At 40.9% G+C, this 17,806-nt stretch overlaps 1 protein-coding gene across 1 annotated transcript in view; it reads right to left on the bottom strand.

The window, feature by feature from the left end:
- The window catches only part of npas2 (neuronal PAS domain protein 2), an 86,099-nt gene extending 68,974 nt beyond the window's left edge, over positions 1–17,125 (bottom strand). The window contains exon 1 of the mRNA XM_066714764.1: positions 16,983–17,125. The gene's annotated coding sequence lies outside the window, so the exon portion shown is untranslated. The remainder of the gene's footprint in view (positions 1–16,982) is intronic.
- Between the last annotated feature and the right edge of the window lie 681 nt (positions 17,126–17,806).

Raw genomic sequence — 17,806 nt, 5'->3', positions numbered from 1 at the left:
CACAGCATGCTGGGTAAACACCTCCTATTAATAAACATCACAGTCAGGAACACATCCCTCTCTGACTGAATACAGCATTTCTGCAAAGTATGAAGGTCCGGTTCACACTGTCAGGACTGTTTCAAACTTGACATGTTAATACAACAGAACAACATGTATTATGATTTACTGTTGTGGTTATTATTGTTATTAATTATCATTATTGTCGCTGTTTGATGGTAAAACTGAAACCATTAACTTTTCAGGCTACCATATAAATAATTATTGAAGAGTTACTGAATACTAGTAGGGTCAGTTACACCTTGTTCTGCCTTATATTGTGTGTAATGTGTCTCAGGGACGTGTTTTTGTTCCAGCTGTCGGTGCAACACCTGTTATTGTAAACTGTCAACAGTACTTTAAAGCCTCGTCCCACATTCCTCAGCTCCATCCATATGAAGCCTCAACACATCAGACAGCACTGAAGTCATGTGACTGATCCTGAGGATTATAACTCAGATAATATGACCTGTGGTCAACAGATGGTCGTCCAGATAAAGTCAATAGTGCTGTGACATTTACAGTGTCTTCACATGTTGTTTGCCCTGGAACTACAGGTTTCACATTCTTTACACATATACACTCACTTAAAGGATTATTAGGAACACCATACTAATACTGTGTTTGACCCCCTTTCGCCTTCAGAACTGCCTTAATTCTACGTGGCATTGATTCAACAAAGTGCTGAAAGCATTCTTTAGAAATGTTGGCCCATATTGATAGGATAGCATCTTGCAGTTGATGGAGATTTGTGGGATGCACATCCAAGGCACGAAGCTCCCGTTCCACCACATCCCAAAGATGCTCTATTGGGTTGAGATCTGGTGACTGTGTGGGCCAGTTTAGTACAGTGAACTCATTGTCATGTTCAAGAAACCAATTTGAAATGATTCGACCTTTGTGACATGGTGCATTATCCTGCTGGAAGTAGCCATCAGAGGATGGGTACATGGTGGTCATAAAGGGATGGACATGGTCAGAAACAATGCTCAGGTAGACCGTGGCATTTAAACGATGCCCAATTGGCACTAAGGGGCCTAAAGTGTGCCAAGAAAACATCCCCCACATCATTACACCACCACCACCAGCCTGCACAGTGGTAACAAGGCATGATGGATCCATGTTCTCATTCTGTTTACGCCAAATTCTGACTCTACCATCTGAATGTCTCAACAGAAATCGAGACTCATCAAACCAGGCAACATTTTTCCAGTCTTCAACTGTCCAATTTTGGTGAGCTTGTGCAAATTGTAGCCTCTTTTTCCTATTTGTAGTGGAGATGAGTGGTACCCGATGGGGTCTTCTGCTGTTGTAGCCCATCCGCCTCAAGGTTGTACGTGTTGTGGCTTCACAAATGCTTTGCTGCATACCTCGGTTGTAACGAGTGGTTATTTCAGTCAAAGTTGCTCTTCTATCAGCTTGAATCAGTCGGCCCATTCTCCTCTGACCTCTAGCATCAACAAGGCATTTTCGCCCACAGGACTGCCGCATACTGGATGTTTTTCCCTTTTCACACCATTCTTTGTAAACCCTAGAAATGGTTGTGCGTGAAAATCCCAGTAACTGAGCAGATTGTGAAATACTCAGACCGGCCCGTCTGGCACCAACAACCATGCCACGCTCAAAATTGCTTAAATCACCTTTCTTTCCCATTCAGACATTCAGTTTGGAGTTCAGGAGATTGTCTTGACCAGGACCACACCCCTAAATGCATTGAAGCAACTGCCATGTGATTGGTTGGTTAGATAATTGCATTAATTAAAGAAATTAAACAGGTGTAGGTGAGTGTAGTTCTGTACAGTCATTTTACATTCAATAGAAAGCACTTCTAAGTGACCCTGTTATATTCAAAATGCATCTCTCTCTCTCTCTCTCTCTCTCTCTCTCTCTCTCTCTCTCTCTCTCTCTCTCTCTCTCTCTCTCTCTCTCTCTCTCTCTCTCTCTCTCTCTCTCTCTCTCTCTCTCTCTCTCTCTCTCTACTCAAGATCGACAGCCTTTGCAGCCCCAAGTGCCCACATTACACCCATATTCCCCTGGGGAGCTGTGTCGGAATTGAAAGATAACAATGTGTATCTATATATCTATACAATATCTATAAATATGCTGCTATGTGTGTCTTTGTTTCTGTATGTCTTCTTAACTTGCGTCAGACATATTAAGATGTAGTTACGAAACATGACAAAGCCACCTAGGCACAGATTCCTCATCACACACACATACGCCCCACGTTGGATGTGACCCTTTGCCTAAAGTGACACAGATTAAGCCTCAACAAACAGAGGATTAACAAACTGAAGGCACAGGAATAGACGGGACCAGACGAAATAAGGTAATAATAGCAGCAGTAATTGAAAGACGCTGAAGTCTGCCAGCAGCTCATGAACCAGTAATAGCACAGAATAAGGTATTTTTCCGTCTTGTCGCCCGGCATCTCGGTCTATATACAGTGTGTGTTGAGTGTATATATAGGAATTGTAAAACACGTTTGAACCTAAATATAAAACTTCTTGGTCACCTGAGGGATTGAGGTCTGTCTCAGATGAAACATGTGACATGAACACAAAAGGATATATGTCATGACATTAAGCAGATGTGTTAAGGGTCACGTGTGTCTGTATGTATGTATGTATTGTGTAATGCACAGCCCTGCACTCAGACGGCTGCTTTACTCAGCCCGAGGAGATGCTGATCTCCGCTCGCTATAAAAAGAGTAGTAGGCAGAAGAGTTGTAATAAAAATGAATAAAACACACTCACAGACGTTAAGCTATAGAGTGTATAGAGTACAGAAGAGAAGCATTCCTGTCATCTCTGGAGAAGAGCTGTGTTTGTCTTCCTAAACTATGTAACACATGACTGGAGCGAGTATGTCTGGTATTCGTGTCACCCTTTTTAACCTTATAACCGTGACAGACGATCTGTTCCTTCCTCCGCAGTTATATAAGCAGCTCTACGGACGTCACTCCGCTGATGCCTCTGTGCTCCTGAGCAGAACACAGTCTTTGTAGTTTATGACTACAGGCTGTGATCCACTGGGGCATAATTAGAAACTTAATTGATTCCCCCCCCCCCCCCCTTATTTCTTTTTCCATGTGCATTACTTTTAAGATGCATTTTTATGGGGCTTTATTTTAAAAAGTATCCAGAATAAATGTATTGCTATGGCTGTTTTAGACATAGAGTTCACATATTTTCATTACTATAAAATGTCACTATGTTGTTGTTCTGAGAAGAACTGCTTTATCTAGTAGGCTTATATAACCGAGGCTTTCAATTAACTGATCAAAGATAATACAGTTCTCTCATTCAGTGTTCCTTAAAAGGCTCGTACATATTGTACCTAGGAGAATACTGCTAACTCTGAAGCAAAAACATATATTGTGGGGTATATCTTTTTTTGTTTTCATATAGGAAGAGCTGCAATTATTCTTGCCAGCAGAGGGCATCTGCTTTCTCACATCTAGTTCTAATGCAGCTCTGATAAGGAGAAACGCAGAGCAATATACTGTTGGTGTCATTAAATGTGTGGTTAGAGCAATTAAGAAGTGGCTAAATCTGACAGCAGTGAAAACAGTGATGAAAAAACACATTCTCTAACTGTGCGCAGAGAGACCAATCTTCGTGAATGACATCTCCGGGGATCCGTCTCCTGTTACAACATGCCCTGGTAAACTTAGAGCAAAATGTGTTACACAAGAGTACAGACAGGTTTCAGAAATATGTTTCCTGCTGCAAACATCTCAGAAATGTGGTTTAAAGTGCAACTTTAACAAGAAGATATTTTATTTTAGATCTTGTATATAAAAATGTACAATAATAAATCTGGATGACCAAGGCACAGCAGCCATCATATAGGAAATACATATACAGCACTATCAGCACTTATACACCGATCAGCCATAACATTATGACCACCTGCCTAATACTGTTGTGGTCCCAAAACAGCCCTGACCCGTCGAGGCATGGACTCCACTAGACCTCTGAAGGTGTGCTCTGGTATCTGGCACCAAGACGTTAGCAGCAGATCCTGTAAGTCCTGTAAGTTGCGAGGTGGGGCCTCCATGGATCGGACTTGTTTGTCCAGCACATCCCACAGATGCTCAATTGGATTGAGATCTGGGGAGTTTGGAGGCCAAGTCAACACCTTGAACCCGTGATTCATCAGACCAGGCCACCTTCCTCCATTGCTCCATGGTCCAGTTCTGATGCTCACGTGCCCATTGTAGGTGCTTTCGGCAGTGGACAGGGGTCAGCATGGGCACCCTGACTGGTCTGCAGCTACGCAGCCCCATAGGCAACAAACTGCGATGCACTGTGTGTTCTGACACCTTTCTATCAGAACCAGCATTCACTTTTTCAGCAATTTGAGTTACAGTAGCTCATCTGTTGGATTGGACCACACGGGCCAGCCTTCGCTCCCCACGTGCATCAGTGAGCCTTGGCCGCCCATGACCCTGTCGCCGGTTCACCGCTTTTCCTTCCTTGGACACTTTTGATAGGTACTGACCACTGCAGTCCGGGAACACCCCACAAGAGCTGCAGTTTTGGAGATGCTCTGACCCAGTCATCTAGCCATCACAATGTGGTCCTTGTCAAAGTCGCTCAGATCCTTACACTTGCCCATTTTTGCTGCTTCTAACACATCAACTTTGAGGACAAAATGTTCACTTGCTGCCTAATATATCCCACCCACTGACAGGTGCCATGATAATGAGATTATCAGTGTTATTCACGTCACCTGTCAGTGGTCATAATGTTATGGCTGATCAGTGTAAATGTGTCTATTTAATGAAATAAGAGTGAAAATATAAACTGTATAAACACATACAGATGGCTAGTCATTGGATAGTCCAAGACTGGTGCCGTGTTTGTGAAAACCAGCCCATAATGACAAAGAAATGAGAAACCAATACATTTGGCAAAGCGTCTCAAACATGATGTTCACTTTTTTGAAATTCCTTAGTTTCTTACATGCCTTATAAATGTATCTCCTCAATTTATATATCATCTGAAATCATAAGACATAATTTTATTCAATTCATTCGATTCCACTAATTTCTGATATCACCAAAAGAAAAAAAAAGATATATATTACTCGGCTACTTTGCCAAATGCCTTAAGTCTCGTTTTTGTTACGTCAGTATTTTTTACAGAGCCGTCACGACTCATTGAGAGACCGATGACAGCAATGTAATGGTTCTATTTATGTTCCTCTATTGTAGGCAAATTCAGATGACAATTCATTCATATTTCATTCTTAAGTCACCAGGAAATAAAAAGAGCAACTAAAGCCAATACTGCATTTCAATTTCTCTTAAAAACAACACACCACTATCAACGACCTTCTTCCTGCAACATGCACAGTATGATGAAAGTTTTAATTAACTACACTAGCAAGTCATTAGAAATGCATCAGAAAGTGAAGTTTGTAATTTAAATAAAAGCAAATTGTATCACAGTTTATATATTGCAAGAAACCCAAGACAACTTCATAAGTTAAAGAATTGCCCTGTTATTACTAATGCTGGAAAAGACTCAAAAGAAGAAAGGAGCGAGAGAGAGGAATAGGAATATAAGTTAACACTTGCAGGTATTGGCCACAGCAATTAAAAACCAAGTCTAATTAAGCGCATTCGATACGTTTAGGAAAAGGGCTACCGGGTGGGCGGGAAAATATAGCGCACTCCTTTTTCTTCACATTTTAGCGTCTGATAAACCAGTTTCTCATTCCTTTTCCTTATCTCTGTTGTTTGCCCTGTTTCATGTTCCCCCCTAACGAGTTCTCAATTGAGCTCGTTATGACATGGTTTTCAGTCTGACTTCTGGCTAAGTGAAGACCTTGTGGACGGTCAGTTCAGTGACCCGGCTCAAAGGTCAGGCAGAAGACGGCAACAGACAGAGTTCACCTGAGCTGAACCAGGTCTCTGAAATATGGGGGGGAAAAGCCACTTAAAAATGGCTTTAGCTGTACTCCTATTCAATGTAGCAAACTCTGATACACTTACAGAATTAATCATATTCTTTTAGTTGTCAAATTCATATCATGCTAAAATATGTTTTTAAAATTAACATCTTAAAGTGCTTTGGAACATATTGGCTGAAAAGGAAATATTTCTAGAGAAAAAATACAATACAATTTGAGTTCGATTTTTCTTCCATCTATAATAAAAGCCTCAGCCTGCTGGAGCCTCATGAACCACCGAACCTGAGACGTGGTTAGTGTGTCAGAACTAACCAACAGCGCTTGAACATTTAGTACAGATTTAGAAAAGAGTTACAAAAAGCCGGCTTTGTTAAAGGCACAGGCACCGCTGCGGACGCCCGAATCGGTGGCCAGTCCTCCCTCATTTCAGCATGGAGAGTCACGCTAAGCAGATCGAGCAACGCTCTGGCTGGCGTTCAGTTTAAGCTTGCAGAACACGGCCTAGTAACCTACTTTCACAACATCATGCTCTGTAACATTAAAGGCAGTTCAGGCTGCAGTGTCATCAGTTACCTAACTCTCAGACGCTGCCAGCTCTGAACCAAAGAGAGCACCTTTATGTTCTCCTTTTCTCTGAACTGGAGACGACAAATCCTACTTGAAACTAAACATTTAGGGGGTTTAGGGGGAAAACAACCTGCAGTGCTCAACAATGACAATTATGGTCCAATTACGCTCTGGAAACAATGCTTAGGTACAAAAATGCTAAATAAAAACACACAATTCATGTTATGTCTCATTCTCCGACAGTAGGACTGTTCTTGTCCTGTTTTACTGACCACGGTCCACCAACGTGTGCTGGACGGCTGCCTTTCAAGTGTGTTCAGCTAAACTGCCGAGCAAGGCAGCGATTATACAACTTTTTTTGTTTTCCAGGGCAGTGCCAGCTTTTGGCATTACTGTGGTGCACTCTCAGACCGAGGCAGGAAAAAAGGAAGCATTATGAGACCGGAACTGCTGGGTTCAAATCCTAGCCTTGGCCACAGGCTTGCGGTATGATTTACTGAAGGCCATCACATAACCTCTGGACTGCACCCTGAAGGAAACACGAGGGGCAATAACTCTGCATTGCCTGTGAGACACTGGAGAAATTTTTTCCTGTTTAGGAGTCTGAAGAGTTTACTGAAGACATAACACATTTATAAAGCCTTTCAAGTTTCCAGTTTAGGTTAAGGACGTCCATCGAGGAGCCGCTGGATGTGACGTTGACCGCAGTCCATGGAAACAGAAACAAAACGCTTGGCAGGAGCTTATGAAAGGGTGTTACTGAGCGGAGGAGTGTCCATTGCCTCAGTCCTTAAGCGTACGTCATTAATCATACTTTAATACGTCCTTCAGTCCCTGAAACCTGATTTCTCACCTCACAGTACAGGTTCAGTTGCACTGATTTCATTATTTCTTTCCACTGTGCTGATCGCCGCGGGGCTTGGTCACCTCAGGAGAGTCTCGGTTTAAACGCTGTACACAAGATAGTGGGGACTCACCGACTGCAGGGGTTTAAACTATATTGCGGAGGTATTGCTGTTAGGGAAATGTATCTCAGTATATCTATTTAGTCATTAAAACTAATCACAGCGGTTTTAAGAGGATTCATGACGAAAGCTTTTTCAGTGCCTGTCCAAGCTTGCAATGCCAGGGGTGTGTTTTTGGTAACTATGGAGTTCATGCTTTAAGATCTAGAGCAAAACCCTTGGATCAAAAGTTGAATTAATGAATGCCCCCCTGATATGTAGATTCCAATTGTAATCTGTTGACATTTTATTTACTTTTGTTGCTCCATTTCTAGAAACATCTTAAACAAAATACCTTCATGAGTTTCATCCACAGAAAGTACACATTATCATCATTCTCAATCTTACCAATGTTTTGTTTTGGCGTTTCCAATTCCCAATTATTTTTAATCTAAATAAAACAATGACTTAATTCTGCTCTTAATTCGTGCAGCGTCGGCCTGAATGAAACTGCCTTCAAATGAAATCTATGCAAGAATCGATTTCTATCTGGGCAAAATTAATAGATCCTGACATATCAGTGATGCACAGACCAGAGGGCGGAAGGGCAGTGTTTCTCCTGCTGCGTTATCATCAGGATGAGTTCCTTCATTTCCCGAACACTAAAAGATGACAACATTCAGAAAAATAGTAATTGTTGATGGAAAACTCTAGTGGCCATGACTTTCTGAAGTACGGATACGTCACGAAACAACATCCAAAACATTTCTGGATTCCTATGAATTATAGAGGCTTTTGTAAAACTCTTCTTTTATTTCTTCAGGCATCTGTGAATATGTTCAGTTTTGCTGCTGCTGTGAGAAAACAATGTTATGGTATCCAGAAATGCAGTAACATATCAAGAGATCTGTGTCAAAGCGTTAATTTATTCCAGTCTTTTTTCTGCTGCATGTCAACTGCGCTGACTCTACCTGTCAAACAGTGTTTGTGGGCTGATATATTCCAGCATGAAAAAGCACAACCTCAAACAGCAACAAAGACGAATCTCACTCTGTAGAATAAATGCAGTTTATCTTATGTAAATACATATATGTGTAACAGGGCAAAGGATCTACAAAACATGACAGATGGTAAATTTGTCATTCGGAAATGACATGTTGTTGACCGTTGAATCAGTGACGTACGCATACCCAAGTCAGGACAGGAACAGTAATTCTTCTCTCATGATTTTAACAATAGTGTTGCACACTAAATGTCACATTAACCTACTTTTCAGAGCTTCTGTGCGCGACTCACGCTGAACTCCTTTTAAAAGCATCGTTATTACTGTACAAAAAAAAGTGTGTTTTTTTGGTGGAAAAGCAACTGTAAGAAAAGAGCGTTTTAATGTAAAGGGTGTTTAGAGTGCGTGTGCAGATTTCAAGGTGAAGAGTGTTTAGGCTGCTCACTTTAAACCCACTGAAAAATTTAAGAAAAGCTTCCAGTATATTTATGACACATTCGAGTCACTATATGCATCATATTCTCAGTCTGAGTAACACAAGTGAAACATACATAAGTAGGCTAAGGGCATTTTAACTTTTTCTCTAATGATCATGTTTTGCTGTGCATCTGAGCTTAATTCCTCCACCCCAGCACATCACTGTATGACCTCCTATTGCACTGAAGGTCCTTAACTCAGAGAGCAACCAGACTTATTCCAGGTCTGAAGGGAACGTCCTACTGAGAGACTGAGGACCTGAACCTTTTCACCCTGGAACAGAGGAGACTACGTGGGGACTTGATCCAAGTCTTCAAAATCATGAAAGGCATCGACCACATCAAACCAGAGGAGCTTTTCCAGATCAGCAGGGACACACGCACCCGGGGACACAAATGGAAATTGGGCTTCAAGGCATTCAAGACAGAGAACAGGAGACACTTCTTCACACAGAGAGGCATCACAATCTGAACAAACTACCCAGTGATGTGGCTGAAGAGACAATTTGGGAACATTCACAAATAGACTGGATAGGATCCTTGGATCACTTAGTTATTAATGGACACTTCAGTAATGGACGTACTTCAGAAACAAGCACGATGGGGCGAATGGCCTCCTCTCAATTGGACACTGTGTTATGTTTGTTATGTTTCTTAACTGTTCATATGAAGACAAAAACTCTTAAACTCAACTACTGAGGGAGTCTGCCTCAGTTAATAGCAGCAGTGTGTGTACCGGTCAGGGCTCTGGACTCTGGGTTGTGGCCTCAGTCCCAGGTGGGGGACTCTGCTGTTGTACCCTTAATTGAATTTCTGTACCTGGATCGCTCCAGTACAAACCCAGCTGTATAACTGGGTATCTGTATGTAAAAATCATGTGATACATTGTAACAATTGTAAGTCACCCTGGCTAAGGGCGTCTGCTGAGAACTGTAATAATAACGAAGGACACGCTGTACTGGACTGGTTTCTGTACCGACACGGGTCCTTTCAATAATAAAGGTCTTCTGGGTCAGGGGCTGTTAGAGATTAACAGCCACTTCCACTCTTCCACATATAATCCAAATACAACCTTGAGCAAACAAGGGAACAGAGACCATTAATAGGCTGAGGTTTAGTGGGTCATGAGTTTTGCAAATAAGATTTTTTTCACATTGATATATTGTTTCCCAGAAACTTGATTTTCAACTGAACTCAATGGTGATCATGATAAACGTTTTAATGAATATAGTGTACTTTATGTTTAGTTTTTATTAGATTTGTGCTGTGCTTTGATTTTAACAAAGGTACATTTAAACTTTTGTCATAAACTTACATATTAATTTACACTGCTGGAAATACTGAAGGTCTAATTGCTCGATCTTTCCGAAATAAAATTGATTTTCATTTAATCTTTAAAAGTTTATATACTTTATAAAGTCAAATACTCAGGAAAACAGATATGACACAATACAGGGAAACACTCGATATACTGATATCTATGGTATCATGTATTGTGTAGCAACCCAGCTGATATGGTTTGATCAATCTGCTTCACATATCTGATTCAGCTTTCCTCAATTTACTATGCCTGTCTACATAGATGTTCCCTTTCCATTATAATGGACATATTTACAAAAGCAGATCTTTACAAATGCATCTTTTGCCTTTGATGGAGAAAAACGTGGAGACAAACAAAGCTCAGTTTGGTCTTAAATGATTTTGTCTAACAGCAGATGGATGTTTTCAATGTTTCTATCACTATTTCAATTACTGTGAAGGAAGGGAGTTGGGATAATGGCACAGAAAGCAACCCCAGACAAGTGCTCTACACTTTATATGAAAGTATGCCTTCTGTCATCTCAAACTAAACCTTTCTAAATCGGATCTTCGGTTCTTTCCCGTCCTCCTCTTGTGATCTGTCTATTGAAATCCCTCTGGAATCTATCGCACTGTTTCCTTCTCCTTCTGCTATCATGAAGTCACGCCTGACCCTGTCCGACTCAGCACGTCTCCTCTCTCTCAATCACCTGCCGCTGCCTCCTGAGCAACACACGCAGAATCAAAGCCTTCCTCGTCAATGGCGCTCAGTTCCTCGTCCAGTTCCTGGCATTTCACTTCCAGTTCAAAGCTCCAGCTCTTGCTACTGCTGTCTAGCTCTGTTGGGTCTGCCTCCAGACTCTTATCGCTTCCTACACTTCCTCCAGACCTCCCTCCTTGTGCCAGAAGACCCCCTCTCCTCTAGAGTCCTCCACAGTTTTCACTTAATATATAATTTTACAACATAAATACCCTTTTCTAACATGAATTACAAAGACATCAATTCGTTTTTAACACATCATCACTATAGCTAACAGCTGACTGCCATTACAAAAAACAACGATTTAAAACTAATAATCTGAAAATAAATCTGAATTCACATGGCAAACACACGAGAAAGCATCTTATGAGAATATAGAGAATCCGATTCAAAAATGAATTTGCATTGTGAAAACTTGAACTCTTGCTATATTGCAATACAGAGACTGGCTTTTCCTTCATAGCACATGTATGTGACTTGTGTAACCACAGTCATTCAAAACCTCTCCACTTCAAGCATCCATACACAGAGCACAAAACAAATATATAAATAAATACATACATAAACAAACAGCACAGTGGTGTACTTAAAGAAAACAATTGTAGGTGGAAAATAGAACAAGAACAAAGAGAATGCAGAAGTAGGACAGCTGTACCTGCAGATGTTTTGTTGACTAAAAGAGATTGCAAAGACAAACTGCCGCATAATAACAGCATAATTTAGGGCAGACAGGACCACATATGAAGCCGTGACAGATTAACTGGCAAGTAATTTAGCACCCTGTTCAGAATAAGAGTCTAGAGTATCTCACCCACACATGTCTGTATGCTGTAATAAGGAAAGTCGTACAAAGTGTCAATTTTAAACTTCAATAGGAGTTGGATGAGCACAAAAGGTCAGCACTGGGGATGTCGTTCAGGCCACTGGCTGGGTGTCATGAAAGATGGACTGACTGCTCGTTAAGCAACAATAGAAACAAAGACCATGTGAGTCAGGTCACTGGTTTCAAAGCAAGGATGGTGACTAGGTATCCGTTTCTTAATTAAAGCAAGGAGGACATTTTGGAAACTGATATTAAAAACAGAACTCTTGTGAAAGATTTGGTCTTATTTCTGGTTTATGGTGCATTTATTCATCATTTACTCATAATCATTATTTTTGTATCAGTTTAGAAGCATGTTGTGCACTGTATAGAGTATCTGCATAGTTTTCCTGCTTGTGTCCAACCACTGTTACGTTATTGCTGCTTCTACCAATCATGATGATAAACCACGCATTAATATAGTGATTTTATTGCTTTACAGGTAGGAGTGGCATCAAATCACCTCGCAATGAAGCAAAGCATCGTCTGGCTTGGTGTGTTGCTGTTGTTATTGAGCTGCCACAGCTCCACACAGAAAACTGCCTGTGGCTGAGCGACATTGTTTCACCAGATAACCAAGATATTTTGGGAGGACAGACTGGGCAAAGTTGACTTGGCATTTAGCCTGGACTCTGCAAATAGCTTCCCATCTCTTTTTAATAGTACCTTATCTAATATCTAGTATGTCTAATAGCCACAAGGAGTCAGACCAACGGTTCAGCTTTCTTCATCTGTAGGAAAGCCAAGATCAGTGTCACGTGTCTATAACAGGGCACAATGAATGGTCTGTACTCTGGAGTCTGGGGTAAAGCATGCCACCTGGTAATGAATCAACACCACTTAGCAGTAACTTGATTTCCTTCAGAGCTCTTCCATAGAAAGGACTTGCCAAGTCCAACCTTGCTGAGCCACTCAGATCTGTCAGGGAGTCTTTAAAGTGGTGATGTTGCCCCTTTATCAGCACCTTTTCCAGGAAATGGCAACTTTGGAAATAAAACGGTTTGTAAAATGTGTAGTCAAGTTGTGGTGCGCTTCCTGGTGAGGTGTGACTGCATTGGCTTTAACATCCAGCACAAAGTAGTTCAACAGTGAATGTGAGAGGCGGGCATTATTTGGCAACCTTCTTATGATTTGAAATTGCACCCACAGAGCGCTGAGATTGCAGAGATGATTTCACATACAGTGCACACTCTTAACATGTTTATGGTAAATGCAAATTTTGCCTGGATTTCTTGCGTATTTGCAGGTATTTATGACCATTAAATAAAGGTAACAAAAAGCAGTTTTCAGGTTTTCAAAGAGGAGACCCTGTGATAACGGTCTGGGTGCCTTCCATTACAGAAACATGGCGGTGGATCGAAGCCGACAATGGGCGATGTCTTTTCACACTCCAAGTGTATCAGAGTTCGTCTGCAAACGAGACTGAAGTCTTATTTCACGAGGTTCTGTGTGCGCAATTTAAGAATTGACCGGTGTCCAAGAACATCTTAATAACCCTTCAGAATTAATCCTGTTCAGTGTATTTACATTATTCCAAGACCTCGCTGATGCTAAATATAACAATAGTAATGCATTGGTCCAGCAAAAATGCATTAATTTACTTGTATTGCTTCTGAAGATACAGAGCAGTAAATGGTTGTAATATTGCTTCAGCTTTATTCACAGTAAGTAGTAAACTAAACCCTTACAGATTTTAGCACATTTGCTACTTTGCAGTACTATGCAAACGTGGTACCTATATTCACTCATACTCAAAATTCAAACTGCAATTCCTATATATATTCTTGCATTCTTAATAATTATCATCTAAAAGGCAACAGTCCCCGATATGTGTTTATTCTTATCATAATGATTTATTCCCTTAAGTATCACAACAACCTAGACCTCAGAATGATTAGATTACCAGGCATGTGGCTGTGTGTCACATTATTATTATTATTATTATTATTATTATTATTATTATTATTATTATTATTATTATTATTAATATAACTACATTTAGCTGAAGCCTTTAAGCAAGGGGGTTTACAAGGACATACAAACACTACAATACAACATTCTGTACATGATATAGGGTTGCTCTACTGTGCCAAAGCCAGATTCGATGTTGTTGAAATGCACCTCAATATGCATACGTAGAATGATCTAGGTATGTGTGGATGAGTTTAGAATGACATTTAAATAAACAGGCATACAATTATTCATTCAAATACTGTTCAATATAAACAATGTTACCCTATGATTCATCTAATGTAATAAATACCATTGATTAAACTTTACTCATTTATCAGTTACATTGTATTGAAGTTTGCTGAACAATGATAAAGCCAAGATTAAAACTGAACTGAGTTTCGGACAGGGCTGGGGGATGTCAAGTGTACAATAGTAATACTGTGGTCCATTACTCTCACACCAAAGAATGGAGTTTGGCTAACGTGGTCTAGCTGACCTTTGAGAGGGTCAAAACTGCCAGGAGGAACACGCCACACAACCCAATAAAAGTTCACTGATCGAATCTGTGCTTCTCACTCCAGGTAGGGATTTAAAATGATAAATACATATCAGGCAGCCAGAAAAGGTCAGAAAAAACATACACTGTCCTGCAGCACCATTCCTTAAATTGTTCTAAAATGAATTAAAATAAGTAAAATAACTGGTCTGATTGCTGACCAAGTTGACCAAACTCTTCGGTGCAAGAGGATTTGTGTCCTTCGGTTCTCTGCCTCACCCCCGTGGAAAAGTACATCATCATTTGCTCTACAGTCGGTATTTTCTTGTTTCAAATCAATCAGTCAGTACAAACTTTGAGACAGAGCATGGGTGAGTAAACGTGGCACAGTGTGTCCTAGCTCTTCTGCGCTGCACAGAGCACAAGCTTTTAAGACTATTGTAAGGAAGTGAGAAGAGCTCTAAAAAAATAATCACCCCCTGGCAGCGCCTGTGAAGAGCGCCATCGTGTAAAAAGCCTCTTGATCTACATGGTGATGTTTTCTTCAATGCCCAAGAACAAGGTTTCCTCTAAGCACGATCCTTTTAATGGACTAATGAATGATACAACCCTAGTCATTAAAGACAAAGTGTTTACAAATATGTAACGTAACACTTCCCCGTGTGCTGCTCCATGTGTTGCTAACGTAACATACGGGTAGATCTGAATGTCAGTAGGTAACACCCTGACAAGTTATATACTGTGGAAATGCACAGCCTATTTCTCATTGCTTTCAAGGTTTCTTGGTTCAGGCCCTGTGGTTTAGGTTTGGGGTGGCTGTGGTGGTGCTTTCAGACCTCCAGAACAAAGATTAAAACTAAACAAAAAGGTGCTTCAGCTTTCTGTTTATCGCTGTATTGCTGTATTACCCCTCCACCACCAACCCAGCTCCAATACCAAAAAACTGCTTGTGACACAAGACTTAAAGAAATAAGGTGAGACACATTTTATAGCAAACTTGCTTTAAGGTATCAGCTAAGGAAATTCAGGCCAGTTACCTAACAGTACCACAGAATACATCAAACAACATTCATTGCAAATGCTCATAGTTGGCTCTTAGAAGTAGAGGATACAGCATATGTTTTCTCTGTGAATGAAAGTATGCAAAAGTTAGCTAATTAGAATTATGCAAAATATGGTCCTGGCTCTCAACAATTATTCTACACCTTATATACACATATCTTCTATTCCACCATAGAAATACTGCACAGCATGAGCGATTTCTGTATTGACTTGACCTTCTAGGCTATCTTTAAGAAGGGGCTATTAAACAAATGAAAAATCTGAGGTCTGTTTTTTGTAATGTATTTATTAGGGCGTGTGCATTAAATCAATAGCTGAAGGCTAGTTAATAGATGTACAAAAGGCAACACTTTGGCAGTGATTTAAACAATTGCATGTTGTTTCTTTATCATGGACCTAAACAAGAAGAGTGTTAATCTTTTTGACCACATTGATCATCACTATTCAAGAGTTACAAATGTCAGAAGCCAAAAACTACATATGTAAATAAAGTTGACATCAGGTAAATATAAACTTTAACTGGTAACAGCAATAGTCGATGTTAATTTCAGTTTTTCGTCTTAACTGCGCCACCTTAACAATGTGTGCAACGACACGAAGTCTTGACCCAGAGAAAACACGCTCAACCTTCATGAGCAACGTGTTCATTTGTGCAGAGACCTGCAGCGACACTTCACATCCAGAGATGTGCGCACTGACACACACACACTCACACTCACACACACACACATATACACACACACTAACATGCACACATACACACACACACTGACACACACACACACACTCACACAGACACACTGACTCATACACACACACACTCACACACTCACACAGACACACTGACACACACACACACTCACACACTCACACAGACACACTGACACACTGACACACACACACACACTCACACACACACACATATACACACACACACACTGACAGACACACTAACATGCACACATACACACACACACTGACACACACACACACTGACACACACACACACACACACACAGACACACTGACACACACAGACACACACACACATATACACACACACACACACTGACAGACACATTAACATGCACACATACACACACACACTGACACACACACACACACACACATACACACACACACTGACACACACACACACTCACACACACTGACACACACACATATACACACACACACACACCTGCACTGGGCAGTCATCAGATATCAGATGTGCCATGGACTGACTTGCTCAACTACAAATAAAACCCATCCAGGATGTTTGACAGCACACTCAGTGTCTTGTATCACACCCACTATGCAAACCAAAAAATACATTAAGAAACAGAAAAGCATTGCCGGACAGAGAAGATCACCACGGCACTTATTTATTTCAGGGAAGCTGTCATCCTTAATGCTGTATACCAAACAACACATAGAGAAAGGCTATTTAATAAAGGCTATTAACACACGTCATGTACAGGCTACTTCTGGACGCGCAATACACGCTGCTAGTCTATGCAATATTTCGCAACATCTTCCGCACAAAGTTGCCACGGCGGCCGGGGAGAGGGGCGCGGTGCGGGGGACAGCCGCACTTACCTGCCGGCGAGAGAGCCCGGGATCCCTGCCTCTGACCGGGACACGGGGTTATATAACCGGCACCGATTCAGACACGCGTCCTGCCGCCGGAGATACCGCTGTTACCGAGGCTGGGTCGGTCGCGCAGCTTCACACGGCTCTCAGACCAGCGGCTGAGCGGCTTCAATTACAGCGCCATTGCGTCACTGCTCACCTCCTCGGACAGCGTGACGTCACCGTGCACCGCTCTTATATAAGGGCTGGTGAAGTTCACCTGGCACACATTATCGCGACTGGAAAAAACATGCTTTGCGTTATTTAATAGATAAGGTTGTAGTCTACAATTGTCCAATTTGCCAACAGTGTTTACTTTATATGAAATAACTAATAAATAAGACCTCATGAAATAAGAAATAATGTCATTAATATACCGTTGCGTTAATTCTGCAAAGGGACAGAAATGCTTTGAAAACAGCATAACATAATGTGCATGTAGGTAAATGTTTCACCCCGTATACGCGTAAATCCATATAGTCTTTGGAGTTGTTTGGAGAAACACATACGCTTTTAGTACAGTTACAACACTAACATATCGGATATATATTCTCCTATTTAAATAGCATACTCGTGATGTGATATTATGGTGATATGAATATTGGAGGTGTGATATTATAACAGTATTCAGTATTGTAGCTGCATTTAAAACATGTTTACTAACCCTACAGTGGTGCTTTTGTACATTATTATATTATTATTTGTTTGTAAATTGATATGGCTATAAAGTCAACCCCCGCTTTATTTTATTTTTTTATATGCATATGTGACCTAATATGGATGTGCTGATT

This window comes from Amia ocellicauda, chromosome 10 (genome assembly GCF_036373705.1).
Source record: "Amia ocellicauda isolate fAmiCal2 chromosome 10, fAmiCal2.hap1, whole genome shotgun sequence".
Taxonomy (NCBI): Eukaryota; Metazoa; Chordata; class Actinopteri; order Amiiformes; family Amiidae; genus Amia; species Amia ocellicauda.
Note: the sequence above shows the minus strand (reverse complement) of the source record. Positions and strands in the feature narration are given on the sequence as shown.